At 43.6% G+C, this 26,474-nt stretch overlaps 1 long non-coding RNA gene across 1 annotated transcript in view; it reads left to right on the top strand.

The window, feature by feature from the left end:
- The window catches only part of LOC131448882 (uncharacterized), a 45,273-nt gene that overhangs the window by 4,476 nt on the left and 14,323 nt on the right, over positions 1–26,474 (top strand). The window contains exon 2 of the long non-coding RNA XR_009234232.1: positions 7,863–8,023. This is a non-coding gene — a long non-coding RNA (uncharacterized LOC131448882). The remainder of the gene's footprint in view (positions 1–7,862; positions 8,024–26,474) is intronic.

Raw genomic sequence — 26,474 nt, 5'->3', positions numbered from 1 at the left:
TAAGCTTCAGTCAGCTGCTGCTGTGTGTGTGTGTGAGACAGAGGCATAAGACGCAGACAGTGTGGTTGCTGCAGTATCACCTTAAAAGACAGACAGGACTCATCTTCCTGAGTCGCTCTACCTTAATAACAGCCTGTCCCCCCCCACACACACACACACACACTGACGTATACACACACACACTTTGATGCCTTGGGATTTTCGAGTCTTGTTTAATGCACACCGTGCTGCTCACTCCTCCTTTCTCTGTCTCTCTTTTGAGTTCTATCTCCTTCCTCCTTCTCTCTCTCTCTCTCTCTCTCTCCACTCACTCACTCACTCCTCCTCCTCCTCTCCCTGCTGTATTTGCAGGCAGCTTTAGTGCCAGACACCCTGAGGCAGCGGTAGCGCCAGCGAGTCTTCCCACCTCTGTTTTTGTGGTGGGAGATGACATGTCAAAGCTTTGAAGGGCAGGGGAAGGGAGGGAGGAGGGGGAGGGAACGGGAAGAGAAGGAGGGAGCACATCACTCGGCGCAGAGGAAAAGCGAGGGACCCAGAGAGAATGTCATGTGGCCTGCAGTCAGACCAGATATTCTCTTTCTCTTTCTTGGACTGTCTATGTGGGCAGGCTGGAATGGCGACAGGAAGCAACCCCCCCTTCCCCTCCCTCTTCCCCTCATCCTCTCCTAGCCTCCTTCAGTGCTTCACTCACTCACTCTTCACAGCTCCCCCGCTTCACCACCCACTTTTCCTCTTCTCTATCCCACCTTCCACCCCTCTACTCATGCTTCTTCTTTTCCCCTGTTCCGAGCCCAGTTTCTGTTATGAGCATTTCCCTAAATGCGTCCCCCCCCTCCCCCCCCTCCCTCTCCCTCTCCCCCCCTTCTTTCAGTTTGTCTGTCTCCCTTCACCCGCAGGCGTGCCCGTGCATCATAACTCATAAGGTGTTGAAGTTTGCAGAGGTGTGCTGAGGTGTGTTGAGGTGTGTTCAGGTGTAAACCGTGAGTGACTAGTAGACAAAACATGTTTGATTTTAGATCCAGAGTCGTTATTCATCCTCTCGTGTGAGAGACGAAAGCACCGGTATTTTTCCAAAATGAAATTTTCATAATATATATAAATATTACGGGGGTTGTTTACATGCAGGCTATTGTTGCCAAATTATGTCACACAAACACTATGCAAAGCAGTAGAAATACACCCAGTGCTTAGTATAGTACCTGTGAATTTGAGCTGAGTGTCAGGTGTTTATATTTCAACGGAATGGGTTAGGAATGCTGTGGTTGTGTACTAATTTGTGTATCAGAGCAATAGGATTAGTGCTGTGGCAGACAGGATGGGGCCCCACAGAAATGATCACGTTTGAATATATGGTGTGTGTTCTAGCTTAGCCTTCGACAGTGATATTCTTTCCCGGTGAAATCAATGGAGCGATGAAAGGGGAGAATGGAAGCCGCCACTGGGTAATGAGACAGTTTCCACTGACTTTGATTTTGGGCCTTCAGATGGTACTTCAACCGTACCTGCCTGTTTTTATGTGGCGTGCTGCTGCTGCTCACCTGTGTTCTTTCAAAGCAATCTCAACAAGTCACACAATATAAAACTCCCTCTAAAAATAGACCGGGGGCTTTTTAGATGGGTAGTTTTCAAAGTTGAGGCTAGAACATATGCCACTCGGTGCCACAGCCCCCCCCCCCCACACACACACACACACACACACACACACACACTTTTCTTTTTATCACAAATTAGGGTATGAGCCAAGTCCTGCTCTAGGCATGGCCACGGAATTGTCTCCCTACATGAAACGAAGCAGAACTGATACATCCTTTCATTCTGTGTATTCTGTATAGTTCTAAAAAAGCACTCATAAATGTTATATTATTCTTTACTACTTACTCTGGAGTTTCCTAATTTATGGCCTGTTTGAACTGATTGCCTGACTTTTAAACGGTTTGAATTGCTTTCTTTCATTTTAATCATAAAAGGCACTGTGTAACCATGTGCAAAAGTGTTATTATCAAAGACACAAGTCGACCAGTCAAAGCAGTTTAGAACCAGATGGTCTGACGGTCGGCCAGCGACAAAATATGACGCGTTCTGTGCCTCCATCAAATGATCTTCTGTAGTAGAAGGCGACAGTCGTCTGTGCTTGTCATTGAAAAAGACAAACCAGCAGACCTACTGTTGCTGTATGTGGCTGTGGTGCATAGTGTACTACGTTTCTCTGTCTTGTCACATTTGTTTGCTTCGTCAGTTCTATGTATTCTCGTGTGTATAAAAAGTATTCTCTATGTATTCTCTATGTATAAAAAAAGAGACACATTTCTTCTTGGTGAACAGCGACACTTTTACATGCACAAGTTTAATAGAGCTAATGCTGTAGTCCGAGGAGAAAATCGATATATTTGCTGTATACGCCTGACTCCGCCTCCGTAGGTGAGGTGGCGCTGTATGTCTATAAGGTAGAGAATCAGTTTCCTGTTGACCTTTACATCACAGAAAAACAAACGGTGACACAAAGTAGACTGAGCAATTTTGGTGCACCCGCAGAACGCCAAGTCCGACTCCAGTCTGACTAAGCATATGCCTGCAGTAATCGGACTATGAATCGCATTATACAGTATGTTAGTCCGACTAAGGCTATCTGGATTTTAGTCGGACTAATGTGTTTACGTGACATTAAGAAAACTGACTAAAATCACGACTTTTAACACGCATGTAAACACACTGACTGAGTCAACATGTGGAATCGGCTGTAAAGTCAACAAGAGCCTAATGTCCAACACTCTCTGGAGAAGTGTTTCCTCCTATCTTACTCCTTTTTTTAGACCAATAAAGACAGCACAAGATCAGCTGCATACAAATAGCCTGGAGATAAAAACAAAAAGAGTAATCTGCCTTTTCTGGCTTACATGAGCTCACTCCTGTTTAGCCGCGCGTGTTTGTGTGTGCACGCTTTTTTTTTGTCCTCGTATGACACACCATTTGTGTTTGTATGGATGGTTTCACTGCAGGCCAGTTTGATATTTTGAGTCACTTATTCGCGTCAGAAAGGGAAGAGATTACAGGGTAGTGCAGCAAAAACACACTCTATTAGCAAGACAAGGTGTTATTATGCCTTGGTGTCAGGTGAGATGTCAGCGCAGCACGACTGTGTCATGCTTACAATTGCTGGATCAGCAGGCTTACATTGTAACAAGTGAGTAATGCAAACACATTATCGCTATTAATCTTTATCAAGCTGGATGGAAAGTTGTGATTTTGCCAATTTTATAATCTTTGATTATTAAACAGTTTTCTTTCTTTTCTTTAAACAAAAAAAAGAAAGAAAAATGTAAAGTATTCTGTGCAACATGACATCAAAATTGACAAAACATGACATTCTCGATGGCCTGCTTGTGTAACTTGTCATCACATTGCAACACTGTTATTTGGTTTTCAGGCACAAGCCACTGTTGGAGTGCCCTTTTTTTTTCAGGTTTTCTTGAATTTTTAATGCGAACTCTTCCCGTTACAGTACAGTTGGTGTGTTAAAAGCATTAAGAAAATGCTCACGGCCGCAAATGTGAATGAGCACATAAATTTTACCAGCCTCTTTTTTTTTTCTTCCTCCCCCTCTGTCTTTCTTGTTGCGTCTAAATTTTCCATGCCTGGCCTCCCTACTGCTGAGAGTGCTGTTCCTCGAAGCCGCAGTGTATTTTGAAGCAAGGTCGGGAGAGAGCCAGAGGCTCCAAAATCAGGCACAAGACTCCCAGTGTTCCACTGTACGGCTTGCTCTTGGCACCGACTCCTGACCATAGAGGTCTAGCTCGCCACAGCCACTGTGTATGTGTGTGTGTGTGTTTGTGTGTGTGAACATATATAGCCCTCCCCCCTCCCGACTTCTAAGCCTATATAGAAATAGCTTTGGTTGATGATTTTATGGGCTCTCCCACATTGAAACAGTGCCTAGGTGTGAGTCAGTGAGGCATGAGCACTTTCTGTTGGAAGAATTTTCAGTTTTTGTTCCGTCCGTCCGCCCCCCCCCCCCCCCCCCCCCATCCACACTCCTCAGATATGCTCCCCAGTAGTAATGTATACATGTAACTGAAGTGGAAGTGGGTGCAGATGTACTGTGGAGTTTGACAAATATGAACACACCAGCAATTCAGGGGGAACTCTTCTAAATTGGTTCCATTCCCTGGCTGACAGTGGTGAGGTCATCCCCCCATAGAAAAAGAGACAGAGCTGGTGATTCTGACAGCACTCAAATTTCATACTTTCCCTGCTGCTGTCATTGCAGGAAATCATTCAAAATGTCATGCGTTCACCAGAGGACCATCCTGTCTTCAAGCGTAACCTGTTCTGAGAGATGGGTCTACAGCATTTAGGTAAACAACACTAGTGTTGGGGGATGAGGAGCGGACCACACATCCAAAACCTCACACTCGATTAACACATATGGATCTGACATTAATCCTGAATGTTCCTCTACGTATGTCAATGGAAAGTCATCCATCTGTCTTCGTCCTCAGACGGAATATCCACCCGGGGTCTGGAAGTCTAGGGCTCAATACACGCAAAACCACAGTGAATATAAATAAATGGCTGTATTTCTCTCCCTGCTTTTGTCTGGTCAGGACACTCCGCCGACAGCCTGCCAAGTTGTTCATCTACATTTGGGTTTGGCTGTTCCCCTCTCCCGACAGCTAAGCCCGCGCCAAACCACAGGAAAAGGAAGCACAAGGTCCTCTCAGAAGAGTGTATGAAATATTGTCCCGGGTAGAGAAAATGGCAACATTCAGTCCCTTAACTGTGACAAAAGGCCTTTGAAGGTAGCGCCTGGTGTTTTTTCTTTTTTTGTTTTTGTAGTTCATTTCTGCTTCGAGGAAATGTTTTGTGTTCCCTGGCAGAGAACCTGTGCAGGACATGCTGGAGCAAACCCTTGACAATGGCACAGTCATTGTTTAGTGACACTCCTTTGGCATAGTTATGGTTTCAAACTACCTGTAAAAACCATTGATGAGAACTAATGCCAATGCTATCACTGCACCGCGAAATCCCCCCAGCAGAGGTTCTGCGAGCGCTATCGCGGCACTAGTGATAGACTGCTCATTTGCGATACTGCCTGTATTCGTCACGTCGTACCACTTCAACTGGCTGGAACTTTTATGGTTTAAATCCACAAAGCAGGGAAAGGGGAAAAGAACCTTTCTTACCATGTCTGAACTCTTAACTCCTCCAAAGTCTTGTTTGTGCTTTTCCCGGCTCATTGCTAGGAAACATTCAGAGCTAAGCGGCGTTTGGGAAAACACAGATTCGCGATCCTGCCGAGAATAAGATGAGAAGATTGATACCGCTGCCCTGTGTGAGGGTGGGATCAATCTTCCATAAGCAAACAAGTTTATTTTCCAAATTGTCAAACAATTTCTTTAATTACTACTCTGTATCGCTGCAGTGGTTGTTAATTTATCGCACAGTGTCAAGGATCAGCACAAACAAATATCATAAATAAGATATAAACTGCCACTCCGGTATTCATGATACGGTACCTGCAGTGTGAATGCTTCACTGTGATATTTGGTGGCTAGTGGTCGTGGCGGTAAGGACCTCTTCCATTTCAATGTTTTTCCATCCCTGCACAGCACACGAATGCAGACACACACACACACACACACACTGTATATAATACAAACCAATGTCACAAAAGTCAGACAGTAAAACAAACTAATTGCCTTCTACACACACACACACACACACACACACACACACGGATACAAACCAAACAAACAAGCTCCACGCACATCCTTCCGTCTTCCCGCCCCCTTGGCAATGCAAGTGCCTGGATATACAGTGCGTGCACTGTTTGCTAGCGCGTGTGGTTGTGTGTCTCTTGTCTCTCCATGTAAGGAGACACAAGGACACACCAGTCCATCCATGTGCACCCACGCGATGTACATGCGGGGACGGTATATGCACATATGTGAGGTGTGTCCACTGATTTAGCTCAAGAGTTCAATAATAACAAATAATTACATGAAACTTACTTAAATAGACATTTATTGAACACTTAAGGTCTGTCTCTCCAATCTGCATTATGTGAATGCGCAGAAGTGCACTTTGAGTATAAATAAATATTAAATACATTATTTGAACTCTGGGAAGTAATATTTTTTAGGCATTTTGTTACAGAACTAATAATTGAATTGAAAAATACTTTTAGAATGATACTTAAAGAATGGCATATAGTGTGTGTGTTACCTCTAGGACATTTTCTTGCATAAACACTGAACTTGTCAGGACCACTTGTCCTCATGGAGACCAAAACCTGGTCCTAATGAGGCAGAAACTACTCTAGGAATTGGTTAAGTGTTTCAATTGTGGTTAGGGTCAGACATTAACGGGTTACGGTTAAGGATAAGTCATTTGTGAGACTGTCCAAATGAATGGAACAACTACGCAAACCTGTGTGTGTGTGTGTGTGTGTGTGTGTGTGCGTGCGTGTGATCGCCCTTGCGTAGGTGTGTGTGTGTGTGTGTGTGCGAAGGCTTTGGGTTCCCATGTGATGTGTGTGTGTGTGTGTGTGTGTGTGTGCATAGAGGGCCATCTGGTCACCCCTTCCATGCCGTGATCCCTGTGAAGTGCTGTCAGCCTGGCCCGTTGTGGTCTCCCGTGGCGACTAGAGGCTTGCTGCACAGCACTTCCAGCCCAGGCTGCAGACCTCAGAAAAGGAAATTTGGGTCGCTCAAATGGAGGGGTTGCTCCTGAGCTATTTACAGAGCCCTCTACCGGTCCAGCGCCACCCACGATATTCCATATGGGAACCAGTGTGTGTGGTGCCTGCGGTGAGGTGTGTGTGTGTGAGAATACACGCACTTTTATGGGGAAATGCGCTTTTCTGTTCTTGCTTGCAGGCATTTTTTTTGGTGTGTTGCAGCAAACGAATGCAGGTGTATTTATTGTTATTATTATTATTAGCATTAATGAGGTAATTGGGATCAAAGTGCTCACTCACACTTTCATTGTAAACCCTTTAATTAAAACCAATTGCAATAAATTAAATCACAACCTTTTACATGCATCAGCACAGTCATACGTTTGTATGAATGTGCCGCGGCACAATAAGCACATAAAACCACAAACTCATTTTCCATGATATCATAAATCACTGTCAGATTTATGGATACTCTATCTAATAAGTGCATACCGAGGCTGAGATTGAGGCGATCCTTTTCAAACCTTGCCTGTATAAACATTTGGGGCGTCATGGTTGCTGATGAAGGAAATACGATGAGGATACAGAGAAGAGCACAAGCCTCAGATTAATGAAAAACCTGCCTGTAGGAAACTTTGGTTCAAGTGAGATCATGGGCATTTTCTCTTCTGATGCCCATCAGTTGGTTTTGTGGTTTTCTGGTTGAGCTCTGCAGACTCGGGGAATAATGCTGAAACAGGACTTGGGTTCAATTTGCCAAGAGGCTGAGGATTTGATTTTATTCAGAGTATTTCGGTGATAGACCACATTACGCCTACTGCATTAAAAATCATGGCTCCTATTGAGAATTTGGAAAAGATTAACAATTTTTATAGCCATATCGTAAGCTGTGGTGAGATGTGTGTCTTTGCACAGGAGCTTAAATGAGCACCTCGTCTAAGTTTGCTTGATGTATCTGAGAGAGGTAAGCAAGTAAACAAACTCTTAGCGCCCACAGGCTGATGACCGTCCGCCGCCACCCAAGGGGAGACCTCCAGCATCTCTCAAAGTCGACCTATGCTGTGAATATTAGGTTAAGGTTATTTTAGGCCAAGCAGCTCCAGAGGCAAATTACAGTGCAAGGAAAGGGGGTGAAAAACCAAGTTTGGTTTGTCCACCGTGTAATTTTCCTGTTTCTCTTTCAAAGGATGAGGTATTCCTCGAGGAAGCCCTGTTAAATTTACAAGCCATGACCCCACATCAGCGGGAAGGAGGCTCCTCTGACAGGGAAGAGGCGGCAGCGTGGATGGAGCTTTAAGACTCTGTGTCTGGCTCTCGGTGGAGTCACTGCTCTCCAACTATTTACATGTAAGTTTATTAGATTCTGAACAATTCATCGGGATTTTATTCAAATGGCAATATGGCCTACTGCACTTTTAAAACAGCAGGAGAAGCAATGTCTTTTTTAAATCCCAAAATGTGTGTGAAAATATCATTTTAGATGAATTATTGTCCGTTTCTCACAGATCTGCACAAATGTCACACAGTAATCGTCGGGCGACGGTAGCTCAGTGGCAGAGAGAGGTTTGATTCCCAGCTCCCCCAGTCTGCTCGCCGATGTGTCCTTGGGCAAGACACTTAACGGCAGTGTGTGATTGGGTATGAATGGGTGAATGGCAGAACTGTAGCTTTGAGTCGTCATTAAGACTGGAAAAGCGTGATAGGAATACTAGAGCTGAAACGATTCATCCATTACTAAAAGAGTCGTCAACTATTTTGATGCTGGATTATTTGGTTTTGAGTGTTTTCTAAATGATTTTTCAGCTTCTTAAATGTGAATATTGCCTGGTTTCTTTGCTCCATATAACAAAGAAATCATTAAAACTGAATCATTTTGGTTTGTGGACAAAAACAATCGTTCCTATCCAGGTTTGACAAACACTGATCGATATTTGATGGACCAAACCACTACTCGATTAATCGATTATGAAAATGATCGTTAGTTGCAGCGCTAATAAATACAGACCATTTACCATTTAAGTGTGGTTTTTGAATGAAAATGAGAATAATGATGTAAAAATTTGTCATCGTCATTCCTGTCAAAATAATCACGATTATAATTCACCACTAATGATGCCATGATTACTTGTGATTAAAAGAAACAAATAACAAACAAGATTTTAATGATAATATGACGCATCATAATATTATTTAGTAAATGAAACCACATAAATGTTAATTTGTAGCTGCAGCGCGATACAGGAAGTGCAGGGGGCAGTGTTGCTTAAACATACAACGAACCATTGAAACAAGTTGAGCGTTTTTTCTAACCGCGACTGTGCAACAACGTCATTATACATAATTTCCCACACTCCACCTAATGTGACGTACAGAGTGTGTGGTTTAATGCGTAATCCGTAATTCAGCTGCGATACGTTTAAGCTCTTACATTGTCATTAGACGATGCATTATCCGTGATAAGCTGTGACGAGAGGCCTTGTGACTTGTTTTCTTCATTCTATAATAAGTTGCACTACACGGCAAAGGCGTTGACGAGCTTGTCGTAATTAATTAAATGATTTAATCAATAGGTTCGGCGATATAGAAGTAATCACCAGCTGTTATATTAGTCGAGTAGTAGTAATGGAGAAATAATTGCTCAATTAGTCGGTGGATAGCACTAAAAAATAATCGTCAGATCACATTTTCACGATCAATAAAAGTAATCATTTGTTAGAACCCTGTTCACCGGTGCTCAGAACCTGTGTTTGACTGAACTTACACATCCATCACTGTTGAGCAGCGATTCTCGCACACGCCGAACTCGGCTGGTACGAGATTCCTGCAGAGACCCCTCTGGCTGTGATCTGAAGGAAAACCTCGCCCTGAATGAAATGAGTCTTTCCTGCCCGAACAAGAGGAGCAAGCGAGGATGATCACCGCTTACTCCTAAAGGCTGAAACCTTCACAGATCTCAGCCATAATTATGCCAGTCTGGGAGAATTATAACCACCCTGGCATTACTTTCAAAACACAAACACACACAATTACCTCTTCTTCTTTATCAAAAGGTACTACAAAGATTTCTCATGCGAAGTGTGTGTGTGTGTGTGAACTTCAGAAAAACCATTTGGCTTTGCAACTTACTGACTTTGTCAAATGGCAATTTACCTTTTTTATATCCCAGTATTTTCTTTGTTTGTTTCAGCAAACTCATTCTAACAGTCGACGTCTCTGCAACGTCGTTGCAAAAAACTATTTAATTAACTTTCCTTCTGAAGTTGCTTTGACGTCAGCAGGTGCGCGACTTTCAGTAATAGCCGATAAAGCGTCACGCACGTTAATTGCATGTTTGATGATCACCAGCTAAAGCATGTTTAACGAGTTTGACCGTACGACACATGTGTTTGTCATAAAGTTTCTGCATATGTGTGTGTGTGTGCGTGTGACACAGAGAGGGGACGAGAAGAGAAGAGACCGAGTTGAGTCGAATCAAAGCTGCTTCCTACACGGAATAAGACTTCAACAATTGGGAAAAAGTCATATAAAACCAAAATTGATGTGTGGGCGATGAGAAATACTTCCCCCCTGCACTTGCTCACCCCTCTGTTGAGCTGCAAAGCTGTGGGTGGTATAAACGTCATCGTGTCATTCTATAACTGTGCGTGAATATGGATTTATATCATTTAAAAGTCGAGATACTGCCCGGCCTTTTCTGTACATGATCGATTCCTCCTCCTCCAGAGTCTTCCAAAGGCATCGTCATCCACAAGCTGCAGTACGAGGCCGTCTATTCTTCCTCTAAGTTTCCGAGGGGCCCCTGCAGTACTCGCGTGGGGAGGGTGGGGGGGGGCGTGCAGTGCAGTGCGGCTTGCTGGTTAATTATGGGTCGCGAGCTGCAGCTCGGCTGGCCTGGGCGGGTGTTGGAGCCAGTGGGTCTGGCACAGGGAGGTCTGGCCACAGACCCCGGTGGTGACGGCATGAAGTCTGGGACGAGTCAGAACACCAGCCCGGGGTTTGGAGCATTCCTCGCATTCCCTCCTCCCATGGCTGCCTGCCTGTGTGTGTGTGTGCATGAGAGTGTATGAGTATCTGTATGAAACGGAGAGAGAGGAAGAAGTTGGGGAGGAAAACATGCAATGTGCACGCTCAAAATGTACACATTACGTGTGCATATTTTACATCCGAGTGCAGCATCGACGCAGCGTCCGCTCGTTACATCTGAGCTGAAGCAGCTCCGCTAAGTCCTCCATGAAAAACCGCTTCTCGCCACATAGACAGATTTCTTTGGCACACTCGTATAAGTAACTCACGAGTGATTTTTGACATGCACAGACAGTTTGATGTCTGCTGGACTTGTTTTAAAAACAAAGCAGGGCTCAGTTTTCTGGAACAGCCGTGTCCTGGAGGAAGAGACGTCGAGGCAAAATATGTGATTTGAACGATTCTCTGACGTCCACAGGCTCTACCTCACGGGTGACCTTTTGCGGCGGGAGACACGCCCCCTCGTACGTTAAAAGGCGCTCAACTTACAGATTCGATTTGCTTTGATGTGACAAAGACGGATGAGCTGCAGGGAAATGTGTGACATGAGGTGGCAACATTTGTTTTGAGATCAAATCCCAAAGAAAATCCTTTGCAGCAACGTCTCGGGTCGAGTTAGAGCCACTCGTTTATACTCGTCGTTTATTTGAAAGAATCAAAATGACAAAAATCTCTCGACATAAATGATTTATTTCCCCTTCTCACAGATTTGTGTGCAGGAGCCGAACTGTTTTGCCGTGATAGGAAGGAGTGGCTGGAAACATGTTTCCCAGTTACCCAGTTTCAGAGCATGACACACATTGTTGCAATGTTGTCATTGGCCCACTTTCTGTCGGTGAGTTTCTGCCCTAGTTTTTGAACACAGGAAGTGAAAAAACATGTTTTTTAATCTTATTCTTAAGTTTTTTCTTCTCTTTCTTCTTTTCGTAATGCAGTCAGTCAGGGTTTGTTTAAAGCATTTTTTTTACATGTTCATGGGCAGACGAGAGGTGCTGTAGACACAGACAGGTGAGTGGGCCGCAAAGACAACAAGGAAGTCTCCGCACACTGAAAGTGCATCAAAGCGAGACGGCGTGTCAACATGCTGCTGTTTGTACATTATCGCAGACCGTCCTCTAGTCTTGTCCACACCGCGTGCCATTTTTACCCCGGCAACAGCAGCAGTGTCGGCGGCTCACCTGCATGTTCATAAAAAATATGCCACAGTCAACATTTTGAAATTGAATAGGTTTAACCTTTTTTTTTTTTTTCATTCAGCAGTAGGTGTTTCACAACTCAGAGTAAAGGCCCTCAGGCTTATTTTTAGCTCTCTTAATGTTGCAGGACGGAACCTCCTCGAGTTTGTCTCGGCGTATCATACTCAAGTTTTGTTGCTTCTACCAAAGGTAAAGAGTTTGTGCTAAAATAGCTCCAAAGTGGGGGAGAGGGCCACCAAAAAAAAAAAGAGCCCTTTTTTCTTTTCTCCCCACACAACCTTTATTTTGACAAGGCTGGGAGAAAAGGGTATTTATATATGGGGCTGTGTGCTGTGGTTTCTCCACAATTACAGAGTGGCAGTGCTTAGACTGGGAGGCGTGCTGAAGGTTTATGGAGGGGGACATGAGGGGACCAGCCCTCCGCGAGCTCCTTACAACCTGACGTATAGACTCAAACACCCACGCATCTGAACACAAACATGACTCAAAGTGCACATAACGCATCGATTCTGCTAGAAACAGAAACTTCACGCACACACAAAAAGAAACCGTCGGCAACCTGCGTTTAAGAGCTATGAAAGGAATTCTTTCCCGAGCCGAGCCAAACCTCTGCAGCCCAGAGAACCTTTACGTCGCAACCAGGGCCGAGTCTCAATGTTTAGAAGGTGGTCAGTAATGTTTTGAGTGGTTCTGGCGTGGGCCGGAGCGTCTCTTTGTAGGTTCCCGCTGTATTATGGTTGCGATATAAACAAGGATTTTCTACCATACTCCTTGCACAACCGCTGCAGGCCACGTGGAGGAGAACAGTGGGAGTTTGTGTTTGTTTCGCGGGACGCTGTGTTGAATCTGGCATCGGCCTCTGCAGGGGTGAGCGGGGAGGGGTTTTTGCGGGTTCTGCCGGGGTGGGGGGGTGGTTGAGAGCCTGGAAGTCAGTCAGGGCGGTGGCTGAACCACCTTTCCTCCACAATCCGACATCCACCCCCACTCCCCAAACACACATTTATAGTATTGGTTCTATTTCACAGAACCATGTAAGCACTATTGTATAAGTACATATTTTAAACCAAACTTCCTGTCTCTACGTTTGGGCTTGTCAGAACAGTCAGAGCCGTGGAGATGGCATGGCAACAGGAAATACAAGATGGCCTTGTTTACGATGAGATTCACACCAGGGAGACTCACACCACAAGAAAGTAGATTTAATTAAACCCCTCTGAAGCAGTCTGCAGCGAAACAGAACTCTTTTGATGAATATATAGAGTTTTGTTGTCATGTTTGCGCCTCGTCACTGAGCGTTCTATTGCTTCAGACTTCGCTCGTGCCTGGTCAAGCCTGGCTTTGAAATCTAATACTTATTTAGGGGGGCGTGAATGTTATCAGTCACTTTGTTGTTGTGTCTCTGGTTAGAATGACAGATACCTGAAAGTGGAGCTTCTGCTGATAGATGTCGCACATGCTCACGTTATTCTCACACTGTACTGACATACAGTAACCTTTCTCTCGAAGGCATGCGTTCTGATTGCTATGGAAGCCCAGACAAAAACAAAAAGAGGTCAAACTTAGCCTTGATAATAAAAATATCCTTAAAGTAAATAGAAATTATGAGATAAAAGTTGAAATTATGAGGTAAAAAGTCGAAATATGAAATAAAAAGTCGAAATTCTGAGATTAAAAAGTCGAAATTATGAGATAAAATCAAAATAATGAGAAAAAGTCATAATTCTGAGGAAAAAATCATAATTATGAGATAAAAAGTCAAAATTATGAGATAAAAAAGTCATAATTCTGAGATAAAAAGTCTCATAATTATGATTTTTTTTTTATCTTGTGATTTAGACTCTTTAAATGTCAGAATTTCGACTTACTTTGAGGATATTTTTATTATCCAGGCCTTTTTTTTCTGGCAGAAATGGGCTTCCACAGATTGCAGTTCTGTGCCACTGCTTTTTTTTTTTGATAATGCCGACCCAATCAATCAGAATCTCTTCATTGCTGCTTCCAGGCTTCTACTCGTCTCCTCTGACGCCTGGGTTTAGTCGCCATGGCGGCAAAACAAATACTCCGCATCTAATGTGGCATTTTAGTCCCAAAGCCTGCATTTTCTAACCACATGAAAAGATATCACGGTTTCTGAGAGGAGACAATGGCGCATTAAGGTGTATACAGCACATTGTGGCACTGTTTGCATTTGCGGTCGGTCGTCTTAGCGCGTGTTGTGATGTACACAGTGTGGTTTCGAGCCTAGATGAGAATAAAAGGGGGGAAGAGAATTTCTGTGCTGTCACAGGTAGAGTGAAATGTTGGAAAAAAATGCTGCAGCCTGAGCTGGTGAGTGATTTACTGTGAAACAAGCTTTTGTAGCATGACTGTACCCACATGAATGTCACTGTTGGCTTTTTGTTCGTTGTTTGAAGGCCATTGTTAATAAGCCAGACGATGCATTTGATTTTTGACAACACAAATAAACATTATTCACATCACACTTGCATTTTAAAGTCCCATAATAAGAGTAACGATAATTGTTTTTAATTATAAATTGGATTTCTATAAGGCAAGAAAGGGAAATAAACAAACAAGAGGGGAAAATAGTAACGGGAAAGGTAGAAATTGTTCTTTCAAATGTCCAGTGTGTAGATTGTAATTCCTGGATTATGATTATGTATGCATCATAGTCAATGGTAGTCATTTTCACAATATTCAACCACCTTTAACGATTTTTTAACGTTAAATTTAACTGAAGTGTATATGAAATACAATTCATTATAAGATAATTTCACCTAGATTTTGTGCACACTGGACCTTTAAAACCTAGAATTAAGCGGTTTCTTCAACGTCCACATAGGTGCAAAAATGACATTTACTGTAAAAATCATCATAATTCTAATCTTTTTGCTTATTAATTCCTCTTTTTTTGATTTTCTGAATTCTTTACTTGGCTATGAAGCTTGTGCTTAGGCCTCAAGCCTAAAAGTCTCTGTGTTTATTTTAATTGACTCATTTACACTACATTTTATTCTGTTTTGTTGTACATTTATTGCTTATGACTGAACTGATGATCCATTTCAATAAAAACAAACAATTCAAATGTAGCTGTGATTAAATTTTTGGCCACATTATTAAACCGTAGTCTAAGCACCTGTCCATATTGTTATTTATTTGGCAAAAAGGAACCACATTCACCTTTTTATACCCAAATTTGAGCCTTGCTCAAGTCAGAAATTAATAAAACATAACGTTTAGTCTCATGTTTCTGTACAGGAATGCAAGTAAATAAGCATAATTTTATGACTTAGACAAGAAATAATTATGTTTTTTTACAATTTTTTTCAGTTTTTTTTGTAAAATTTACATTTAACATATTCACGGATAACAAAAATGATTATATTTTAGCATCCGTATATGTCTTATTTTTCATTTCCGGTGGAAGTATCTCACAGCAGCTTTATCAGTGTCCACGTTTTATCACATCATTTCTCAGCAGGCTGTAAGGCGACTCTATTTTCTCCACTTCTTCCTCTTCTCTCTGCACTCCAGTGGCAGATCAAATAGGTGCTGCTCCCATCACCTGTCAGAGGAATGTGCCAACACTCCCATCCGTCAGCAGCTCGACTTGAACAGGCATAACTGTGGCCCTGCTGCAGGCCTCAGAGTTTGCCCCGGGGGGGGGCAAACAGCAGCACATATAGCTGGTAAATACATCTAGCATGCGTGTCATGTGTGTGAATGTGTGTGCACTTGCTGTGCAGGTACACATCCGCACGCAACTTTTTGCGTCCATGCGTGTCAACATGGCGCATGGACGCAGCCCGTGGTTGCGTCACGTGACCCGACATGTCTTGCCCTGCTCAGCGGCCTGTATGATGTCTGCGGTTTAGACAGGGCGTTCCAAGCGCGTTCACCACCGACCTGGGAGAAAGAGAGGGGGATTAAGCGTGTGTCAACAGGCATACCTGTAACCTGGGAGATGTGCCCCGCAGGCACCCGGTGATTTTCTCATGATTGTGATGGCGAGACGCAGACGGCAGGGCTTGCAAAAGTAGACTCCTCAGCAGGACTGAGGTGGCTTAGCGTGGCGTCAGGCGCACACACCACCGCATTCCAGTGGGATGCTCTTTATGCACAGGGATGGGTGTTAGACTGTGTATGTGTGCGTATGTGCCTGTTTGTGTGACTCCATCACAATTACTGTTTGTGTTTGTGGCCTCTGAAGGCCAGTGTCATGGTTGCGTTCAGGGAGCAGAACACAGGTCCAGCCCTGAGAAAACGAGGAACCCGAGTAGACGTCAGGGGACTAACGGGAGTCTAAGGGGCTTAGTACTGGCCCGACACAAACACTTACCTACTGTGTCTACTGTCTCCATCTCTGTGTACTGGAAAACAAGAGCTTTGGTGGAGACACTGGATCCGAGGGGTCCCTCTGGGCTGCTAACCAGGCCCGAGCTTTTCTTACATATCTCGTGTTTGTTTTTGGTTTTTTTTTTTGGTCGTGTTGGAACAATACTATATTCCTCTTGTATTTTTCTCCCCCCTCTTGTGTATCCCTCATCCAGCCTCTCCTCTGAAGTTATTCCCAAGCCCGTGCAAGAACAAGTGTGACAAAAAAAAATGTGCAAGGAGAGTCATAATCTCTCCGTTTTTACAGACAGAAGTGCTTTCCGTGCGAGGACGCGCGGGGGTTCGTTGGGTGACGACTGTCATTGCATGACAAGTGAAATGAAGTATTGCCGTCAACTGTCATGATGCAAAAAGATGAAATGCATACTGAGACGGATCAAGAGAGTGACTCCTACCGCCGTGAACACAGCCACACCTAAACACTCTTTGATCTCAGCTGTCACCGATGCCTTTGTGTTTCCAAGTGACAATAGAGATGTGCTGGTCTGTTTTTCTTTAACCTCATGCCGTGCCATAGCTGTGTGTGTACAAATATAATGCGTAGACACGTCCTTAACGTATGGAGAGTATCTGGCCTCGCGTGCGCCCATTTGAAGCACAATAGGTGTTGGCATTTCGGGCATTTTTTACTCCCTTTCTCTTGTCGATAATTTACATTAGCGCTGCCTTGCACTTTCACGTCCTTTCATACGCTTGTCCCCGAGTGAGGCAAGCTGATATGATCGTTTAAGATGAGCTGGTAGTCGCCCCCCCGAGGTGAGTCTTCCTGGTAAAGTTGTGTAATGGTAACCGCAGCAGTGGCGTGCAGAAGCACTTGTGTAGTGTAGACTAGTGTACCAGTTCCCACATTCTCACACAGGTATACAACAACACTTTCTATCAGAGAGGTCGCGGTCACGTAGGGACAGCAGGGACAGAACTTGAAAGGAAGTTGTGCTCCATCACTTTTCTCCACTAGAAAGACACTCCTTTAGACACAATGATATTTTTAAGTTTATATTTTGCTTCAGAGGCCACATACGAATGGCATATGTGGACATGCGGTTCATTTGGAACAGAAGTTTTTTATTTTAACATATATGATCGGTTGCAGCCTTGGACAAACACGGATTCGGCGGCATCAGATGTTAAATAAAGCGACGTTGATTTGGGTGTGGTCATTGTGTGTGTGTGTGTGTGTATGTGTGTGTGTTCTTCTTCCAACGACACCTTCGTCACCACTGACAGAAAACTGGGTGGCACGCTGGAGCACGGCCAACACATTGACACATGGTAATCAAATATTCACCCTAGACGAACCTGACTCGCGAAGTTCACTGACTGCTCAAGGCAATACTGCAATTAGTTTTCTCTTTGTTGTGCTGCCAGTTTGGTATAGATGGAATCAACTGTTTTGTTTTTGTTTTTGTTTTTTTACGCAAAATTTAGTGGTGTCTTCTATTGTCCAGGACACACACACATACATACAAACAAGGGTTCCTATAATTCTTCTATTTGAATTGAAGCAGCTTTCAAGCACTTTCCATTGTGACACATTTATGCAAATACGTACGGTATAAAATTATTTAATTATTATAAACCAATGTTATATTTTATAATATAAGAAAGACATTTAAAGGAAAACACAGAAGTTTTATATTTCAAATGATTATTTTCATTGACTACACGTACATTTTCAAGCCTTTTATTCAAAATCCAAGCACATGCCATAGTGCGCGTCGCATTGCGTGGACTCGGGCGTCAGGGTCCTAGAGTTCTACACTCGCAGGTCAGGGTCCTGTAGTACTAGTATCTGACTTGTACCATCGGGTGATGTTACAAGTCTGGACGCAGGGAATAGAACGCATTCCTACCAAAGAGAACGATGCTCCAGCTGCCTCGGACACACACGTGCTGTGCGCGGAAGTATACCAGTGCCTTAAAGAGTTCAAGCACCTCTACAAACCCTTACATACAAAAACAACCACTCCCACTTACAGCATCCGCGTCCAAGGCCAAGAGGCACTAGAGCGGTGGCGTATGTTAGGGCTAATGTCATGGCAAACCCCGTCAACCATCTCATGTCAAGACGTTTGGACGCAGCGGTGTCACCGTGTGCATTATTTATCAGCGGGCCTGTCTCTTCGCTGCCTGCTAAGATTTATAGCTGCGGTGTAACTGGTTCGGAGAAACAAACAAGACAAAGTGTAGGTGGACTGCGCTGAAACTTCACACCATCATTCCGCTCTCCCGTGCATATCCAATTAAAATTGCCAGAGTGAATGGGTGACGCACGGGGATGCGGATGTCACGCGGGCGAAGTCGGAGTCCATGTAAAAGCCGATATTAGTCACCGCGAGCGCAGCCTCTGGTGTTAGTGCAGGCAGCGGCGGCGCAGTCACGCTCTCTTGTTTTCAAGGAGGTACAAAGTAGTGTTAGGCCAAAAGGTCTTAGAGGAACTAATGGACGCAGATGAAGGAGCTTCAGAGTCTCCATGAATTATTAAATATGATCAGGTTTCACATGCTCCCCTGTACAAATGTCACAGCCCATAGGAGCAGGATTCTGGTTCCTCTTGCACAGTGGAAAGAAAAACCTAACACCTGTAATCCCTACAAGGTGTGTGGGGGGGGGATCAGACAACCAAGACCCACGCGTTCCCTCACATGCAAAAACATGTGTGTTAGTCCTAGTGATGGGACAATATATGATTTGATCGCTTATCAGGATTAAATGCACTTAAAGTATGTTAATCGTGGTGAATTTCTGTTATTGTGAGTGAAGAAAAACATCAATGAGTGACTTGGAAAATCCTGTCCAAATCACCAGCATATACGTGCCGATGGGGAGCCGCATCTTTCCTCGTGACTTGTTATTCATTCATTCATTTATCGTCACAAACAAATATGTAACTCCATCTTTGCAGACAGAAGTTCTATTCAAAAATGGTCATGGTGTAAACTTTTAAAAATGGTCCCATGCCTAGTTGCTTCCCTACATGTTGATGACTAATAACCGCAATATAAAAAACCGAGTTGCGCTTTTATACCTTCACTGGTAATTTAGAGTCGTCCTCGTCTTCACGATCCTCACAATGGCAGCATCTGTCTGATACTGACCATCTTCTCTTAGCGTTGCCGTTTCTTTCGTCTGGATTTGGTTTATTTTGATCCTGAAGTCATTGTTGTCGCCGTCCTCTAATCCCAATAATAGATATCAATCTTGGAATTGAACATCATGTGTTTACAGGGGATCGATTCTGGATAACACTAATAACAATATATAGTTAACCAATGATTAAAAGGATCAAACAAATGAATACAAACACACACTCAATTCAGGCCCCAAAAAAGATGATCAAAACAATGACTGTATCGGTAATAAAGTGTATATACAGTGAGGAACTGTACAAAACAGAAGTACAGTCTTCTGTTTGGGGAAATGACCCTGATTTAAATACACTAGTTCTTTGCTGATTTCATACAAACAGTTGAACTGAAATCTACAGTAATTGGCTGAGTGTCTCCGTCCACCAGAAACATGTAACTCCAATGTTATGTCTCCATTTAGCTCTGATTTTCAAAGAATATTGTGCTCGTCAGTTTGTTAAATGGGCTTTTGTGTTTGTTGCAGACATGACAGACGACAGAAAACAGTAACTACAACAATGTACTTGGAACCTTTGTTTTTACGGTATAAATATTGGTCAGAACATTTTCTAAGACGTGGATGAAGTTGTGGCAGGGACTGGATTCTGTATTTAATGATTTAAATAAGATGTTGCTGAGTCGGAGCCCGTTCCCCGGCGAGAGGCGGCAGCTTAGCAGCTTTATTGCCATCCACTCTTGAATTATTCAACCACCTCTACTTACAGTAGCTCATCAGATCTCCAGGAGGTGTGGTGGTGTCCCCCCCCCCCCCCCACACACACACACCCTCAGCTCCAGTTTCCTTTCATCGCTAATTACATCTACATTTTGACGTCTACTCAGGAGGACGGCTAATGAAGTGCTCTCTATTAGGATAATAGCAGCTAAAGATCATCAGCTAAAAAGGCTTTGGGGACAGAAACACTTTGTTAATGCGTCCAAAATGACTTTCATGTCTTATCCAATTTGCATGTCTGTCCATCGAGCCGCCGTGTCCTTAAAAGGCGCCTGTAGGAGCCGTCATTTGCATATTGCACCAAATGTACTTGGCTGCGACACAAGTTTTTTTTTTTTTCCTCTACAAGGACGTTGCAGTTAACTAACTAACTAACTCATTAAGGGAACTTTGATGTGACGACAAACCTTTTCACGAGCACTGTATCAGCTGTGCGGGACAAAGGGACACTTCACCCTTCACCTCGCTCTTGACGTTCATCATAAAAGGAAAAAAGGAATTTTAGCAAAGATTTAAAAAAAAATCAGAGCAGCAACTATAAATCACACACAGACGTGTCCAGTGCAGTTTTTATGCTGGAAAAGTGTCTTTCTCAGCTCACAGATGACAAAGTGTCTCCAGGATACAATGGAAAATCCCACCTCATCCTGTTCAATGCATTTCCCTTGCGTTGAGGTCATGTTATATACACAGAACTGCATGAGTTGATGTCTGATGGACTGAGTTCACTGTTATGTCTCTGGGAGAGCGCACTAGGTGGCAGTATTGAGCCAGAAAGTAGGAGGATGTTCGGGGGATAAGTGGGGGACCAAATCCTGGCTTCAATCATCACCGTGCAGTGCAGTTTGCACACCACACACTATTCAATTCTAACATTTTCAACAGTTTAACAGTAAAATGCAAAAATGGTACAAATCTTGAGTTTGATTTTGTTGCAGTTTCAGGTGGAGGGCAGACACACCACACACACACACACACACCCCAGCCTTTTCCTGAGTGACCCTATTGTTCCCCCTGCTGGGTCCCAGAGAGACTGAGTAGCATTGTGTGTTACCACCGATTCAGAGGGACTTACCTGTCACCAGCTATAGCCCCAAGGACATGCCCCTGTCTCTACTTTGTTATGGCCGTGACAGGGGGACAAGAGGATACTTCCAAGGGAACCTTGTTTCGGGTGATTGGATGATGATAAAGTGGCCTGGTCTGGATTCACAAGTGTTGATAGTGGCTGTCGGCACATGTTTGATGGGGCGGCTTCCATGAAGAGGACCAGTGAAGTGATAAACATCCCAAATCAGACACCAAAGTAGTCACGTTTGTGTGGCGTTATTCTTAATTTAGGAGCTTATTTAGCTTATTTGTTTAGCCCTGTCATGACCATGGTTCTTCTCATACTGAAACAAGGGTCCACATCAGTCTAGTGTTCCGTTTAGTGGCACCATTCATGTATTCTTTGTAAGGGACAGTGGACTTCCTGTCATATCCTCATGCAAACTTTCGTTATTATCTCTTTTAACCAAAACAATAGCACGCTACCAACTCAAACTAGCGATGTGCTCGAGTTCCTCTACTTAAGTGAGTGGATGATGTATTTTCAAGTGGACCCCAGACCTCTGCAGACATGCGGACATGGAAAACATGACCCGGCCCCTATTAGGCTAGAGATGATGCGCAAATGTATTGTTTGGTTTATTTAATCCCAAAAAGAAAATGAAAACCATGTGCATGTCTTACTCTAACTGAAGTGCTGACCCTTTGCACTCTTTCTGTAACCCCTCTCTGTCTCAGTCGTTCTGCAGTGGAGACATGCCCAGCGCTACTTAATGGCCCTTTGTTCAACCTGCAGGCCTACAGGTCAGGGGTCAACTGCACCTGAGGCTGATTCCCACAAACAAAAGCTCTGTGTTTGCTTGCAGCAGGTCACCACTTCCCTGTCTCCTGCTGTGGGCTGGAACACACAGAGACACACATGACAACATGACACACTGGCCCGAAGCAGCAGAATTTTGAAAAATGATGCTTATATTGGGCAACAGAAATATGCAAAATTACGTAAAAGTACAAATAACAACAGACATTGAGAGCATACATGGGTGAATGAGTAAATAATCAATGATCTCACATTAAAAGTGATGATTTTAGAATGTTTTTTAAACATGTCAGGAGAGGAAAATGTAATGATGTAATGTCACAGCTGCTGGTGCAATATGTCGGCAAACTATTCAAGCTGATGTGATTTACTCTGTAAGGCTTTACAGACAAATTACATGAGAATATTGGACTGCAGACATTTCCTAGCATAAGGAAAACATTTAAATGAGAGTTAAAGTTGTAAAATCTTAGGCTATTAATAGGAATATCCCCAAATAACCTTTTATAGGAAGGTCATGAAGGAGAGTCTTTCAGAATGACATAGCAGTTGTAATTTATTAATCACTGTCACTGATAGAAATAGAAAATAAAATTGGGCCCAAAGTAGATCCTTGGAGAACACACGTCGTTGCTATTAGCGGCGCGTGGTTATGATTGCCTGTGGACACTCGCAATGTCTTATTAAGGGAGGACAACTGTTCACTTCAAGAAGATGGATGTGTACAAATGGTGGCAATGAGGCTTGTATGTATAAAACATATATGAGACCAGATTTGAGTTCTCATAGTTTATTTGTCTGGGATGTTAACATTTAATGGAACACTATGCGTTTCCGCCAACATCTGTTTGACTCTGTGTTATTTTGTTCTGCTGCGATGGCAAAGTGTCAAAAAGCGCCTCACTGCTTCCAACACAAACACCGCGTGACGTTCTCGAACCCAGGCCTCTGTGATTGTCTGCACTTCCTGCATGCAGCATGTAGCATGTAGCATGCAGATGCAAAGGCAGCCCATTCCCAGCTCCCCTGGCATCAAGTCAAGGACAACAGATGGGAACCTTTAAGCTGCCACACATCCACCCACAGACGGGAGCATAACGCACCGCTGCACTGACCAGACTGACTCCTGAAATAAAAGAAACTGTTAGGTGCTGCATAGGGACAGGGTGGCTGTGGTTAATCTGGGGGGGGGGGGGGGATTCTACCTGTCAGGACATGAGTGGAACAGGTGAACCCCCGTCACCGTCCCCAAGGCCCTGCTCTCATCTGCTTGCACACACACACACACACACACACACATGGGTCAGCCCCCTCCACCTGTTACTCTGTTACTTGGGCTGGGAACCAGCAGGGTGTCCCCCAACCCCATCCGTCCCGTCCCCATTCACCCGCCTCCATGTCTGTTACAACCCCCTTCTCTCTGTCCCAACCCACCAGCTTGGGGCTAACTGTACTAAACCTGCAGTCTGCATGAAGTTATTTATTCTTTACCTTAAATGAGACTGTCATTTGTAATTGCATGTATTTAGAAAGGCACAATAACACATTAAGCTTGTATAAAACATTGTACCTTTAGCAAAAGGACAATTTTAAACAACATGTCAGCACAGGATGTGAATTGAACCTTAATTTAAAGTGAAAATCCACTTCAATTAAGCCTTTGCATTTGTTTGTTTTGTTTGGACTGAAGAGGAGCACGGCTGTTAGCGTGAGCAGCAACATCTGTCACAAAAAAACGGGAGAACAACAACAACAACAACATTAACAGAAAATGCAAAAAAGAAAGAAAAGAAGACACCACAGTTTTGCCCACATTAACGAGAGATCACTGATGAATTACAACACCACAAGCACTTAGCGCCAAACATGCGAGAATTTCAATGAGGAATTAAAATGAAATGTTTGCGTTTACGCAACACAGAACGTTTGTGTACCTCTGCCAGCGTGTGATCTCAACAAAGCCCCACTCTCAGCACACTTCCTGGCCATGCTAATAAGAGAAGAAAGATGGCCTTTGTGTTGAAACCCGTGCTATAAAAAAAGTGTCTGAGATGTTTTTATTTTTTTTTCTTACTGAGCAAATTAAGGGCAGAAGACAAGTGAACAAAGCTCACAAATTGGAGAGGAGTTCAAAGAGGAGGATGGTTCGACTTTCACACTGGAGAACCAAAAAACGAACATTCCTCAACCTTTAAAATTATAGTCCATAACTTAAACACAAATAAATGTCAGTTAGATTCAAACCGTTGTCAAATGAATTCACGCAATCCTTGATGAAGCCTATCAGCTCCACATGGTGTTTCTCTGTATGGAGCTCATTCCCGTGCTGTGTTTTGATTTTTCGGGCTGTAGAATTATCAGAAAATGTTATATAAGCGAGTGTTTCTGCTTCTTTTTCCAAGATAACTTTCATTTTGAATGTATGCCAAGTATGCCGAAATGTCCAGAAGTGAGTTCAGCGATTTGACGGCATAAACACTCGCCCACGCCCACCCCTGTGCTGCCGCTGTATACACACAAACGCTCCCTCAGTCAGGTCAGAGGTCCAGTATCGCTCGACAGAGCCCATTTTCACATGAAAGACGCAGTACGCGAATAACGTTGCGTCATTTGTGTAAGGAGACCAAACGGAGACGGCAACAAACAAAAAAGTCACCCAAGGTTATTGCGCCGCAGCTTCAACTGCGTGTTTGTTATTGTGACCATAATAATGAAGGTCCTCTGAACTAAAGACGTACTTATTTGAACCCAAACCACAATGTTTTCCTAAACCTTACAAACATCCCGCAAGCTTAACCACCTGTTAGCCGCTGCCGATGTTTGAAGAGACGCCTCTATGGACTGAGTTGTTTGTCCTACTTCTTCAATAGTGTTTGGGACGCGAGTGCTTTCACTGAGTCTCTCTGTTGCAATTCCGCGCTCGTCGTCACTGTCGCCGACTTTATTTCCTCAAGTCAACCAAACAGGTTTGACTCCACGGTTAGTCACCGAGCTTCTTCTTCCAGAAGAATTGGATTAGTTCATAAGGATCCTCGGCGCGTCGTGACTGTTGCGCCGGTGCTGGAAAACAAACCGTGTTGGCACGGCCGAGTTTAAGTAAATAAATGCCACTTAAAATAAGAAATAATGTTTTGTTTGAGAGCAGAGGAGCTATGACACGCCCTGCACTGCCTGGTCTGACTCACAGCAAATGTGCCAAGAAGCAGACAGCGGCAGAAAGTGCTGTGATGAGCAGAGAGACAGACTGTCGGCTGCATGTGTAATCCTCATTTTTTAATTGAATTTAATTTCAATTTTAATATTAATTTTTCTGTTTTTGAAATTGAACTTGCAAATGCAGAATTAAAGATTGAAGATATGTTTTGTCTCCTTAAGGGCGGGGGGGGGGGTTGTTGACTTATCCCACGTATATGACACGGCTCAAAGGCTCTGCGGTAACTTATAGTGTTCATGTATGTTCAGCCTCATGTGATCATGCCTGTATGTGTGTGTGTGTGTGTGTGTGTGTGGGTACCTGAGGGTATTACTGTTTTTGCCTTTTAAAAGTTTCAGTGGGATTAAAAGAGGTTAGATGCACACAACACGCTGCTATTTCCCTGAGGCAAGAGAGGAACCTTTCCACTCCACTCTCTGCTCACACTGCTTACTAGTCACGCAAGCTCCATCAGAGACACACACACACACACACAGTCATAGGAAAGTGCACAGACACACAAAAATGAGTCAGAAGAGAAACCAGGATTGTAAATTCAGATGTTGTGCGAGGCTCTGTTTGTGGTTCGTGTGGTTATTTGAAAGTCTGAGGAATTAGCATATCAAATCCAGCCGTGATTATGCATTTGGTTTTTGTGGGGACAGTCAGAACATTGTGTAATTGTTCAGGGAGCATGGTGTAGATTTTTACTACATTTCTGCCATAAACACTGACCTTGTCAGGACCTGTAGTCCTCATGGAGACCAAAACCTGGTCCTAAAATGAGACAGAACTTCATTTCTGAGGAACTGGTTAAGTTTAGGGCTAAAATTTGGATTGTGGTGAAGTTATGGTGAGGGCTAATGCTTTGTTTATTAAATGAATAGAAGTCAATGCAGTGTCCTGAGAAGAATAGGTCTGTTTATGTGTGTGTGTGTGTGTGTGTGTGTGTGTGAGAGAGCAGGATGCATGCTGCAGAACTGGCTGCAGGGCATCAACGAATGACTGATAGGAGAGACCTTTCATGCCAAAGCGCTCGATACACAGACATGCACGTTACACAAACGCACGCACACACACGCAGTCACAACAGACACAAGAGCACACAATGGCCGACACGTCCACTCCTCGATTAATAAAAACAAAGTCTCTAATAACTAAATCATTTCCTGTCCCTCTGATAATCTTGTGGTAACATTTATTTTATTATTATTATTTTTTTTTTTTTTTTCTACTGTAGCAAATACACTTCACAAC

This window comes from Solea solea, chromosome 21, assembly GCF_958295425.1.
Source record: "Solea solea chromosome 21, fSolSol10.1, whole genome shotgun sequence".
Lineage (NCBI taxonomy): Eukaryota > Metazoa > Chordata > Actinopteri > Pleuronectiformes > Soleidae > Solea > Solea solea.
The sequence above is the reverse complement of the archived record's forward strand: the minus strand, read 5'-3'. Positions and strand labels throughout refer to the sequence as shown.